The 1,027-nt window shown below is 47.4% G+C and overlaps 1 pseudogene; it reads right to left on the bottom strand.

Moving 5' to 3' along the window:
* The window catches only part of LOC126495740 (fibroblast growth factor receptor 3-like), an 18,222-nt pseudogene that overhangs the window by 4,182 nt on the left and 13,013 nt on the right, over nt 1-1,027 (bottom strand).

The following is a 1,027-nucleotide window of genomic DNA, read 5'->3' as shown; positions in this document are numbered from 1 at the left end:
GATGACATAGGGCTTGCCATCCGGGCCTGTCTTGCTGCCATTCACCTCAACATGCTTTAGCCACTGGATGTGTGGTTGGGCATCACTGTACACCTTGCAGTGGAACTCTACATCACTTCCTAGGGTGGCTGTCTGGTTTTCTGGCAGCCCAGCCTGCAAAATGGGCCGATGTGGGAAGCGCTCTGTAAGACACAGACAGGTCAGGTGCAGTGTGTCCAATGGCCTGAGGCTGACCTGCTTTAGTCACCCAGCCTGGCTCTTACCCAGTACATCCAGTATGTAAGTCTGCTGGATGCTCCCAAACTTGTTCTGAACCACGCAGGTATAGTAGCCACTATCAGAAGGCACCACACTCTCCATGACGAGGCTCCAGTGCCGGTGCCTAAGCTGCAGGTAAATTTAGTAGGTGAGTGACTGTGGATGCCCAAAAATGTGAGCCTGTTTTCATCCTGACAGATAGTTAGGCTATGCAAACATACTTCTGCTCTTTCTTTTGTAATATAAGGTTACCTAGGAAGTGACTGCTTTCAGGATACTTGGTCTAGAGTGGCTTCGCTATTTAAACAACAAAATGCTAATGACTTGACACCTCAAAGTGTTGAAGTAATTAACTGTTTTACCTGTAGTTTGTATCAAGTTAAGGAAGTCTTTTGTTGCCTTCTTCTCCTTTTGTATTTGGATATAAACATATAAGGAAAACTAAACAGGGAAAATGTCAGTATTCACTGGAATGCCCTCCTGGTACTTTTCTATGGTTTCAGTTTTATTACTTTTCCCTTTACTTCTGTTTCTAAAAATCTCATGCCCCTACCCTGGCAAAAGGTATTTTTGTTGAGGCTGGTCAACGACAAATGATATGGGCTATTCCCTCTGTATCCAGGCCCTACCTATCTGTGCCCCTTTCCCGGACTTACCTTGATGCCCCCCATGCGATGCTCCCCTCGGAATTCCTTGCCATTCTTCAGCCAGGAGATGGAGGGGGTGGGGTTGCCAGCGGCTGCACAGTGGAAGCGTACCGTGCTGGTGG

This window comes from Alexandromys fortis, unplaced genomic scaffold (assembly GCF_014885135.2).
Source record: "Alexandromys fortis isolate MF-2015 unplaced genomic scaffold, M_Fortis_MF-2015_v1.1 scaffold_453, whole genome shotgun sequence".
Lineage (NCBI taxonomy): Eukaryota > Metazoa > Chordata > Mammalia > Rodentia > Cricetidae > Alexandromys > Alexandromys fortis.
Note: the sequence above shows the minus strand (reverse complement) of the source record. Positions and strands in the feature narration are given on the sequence as shown.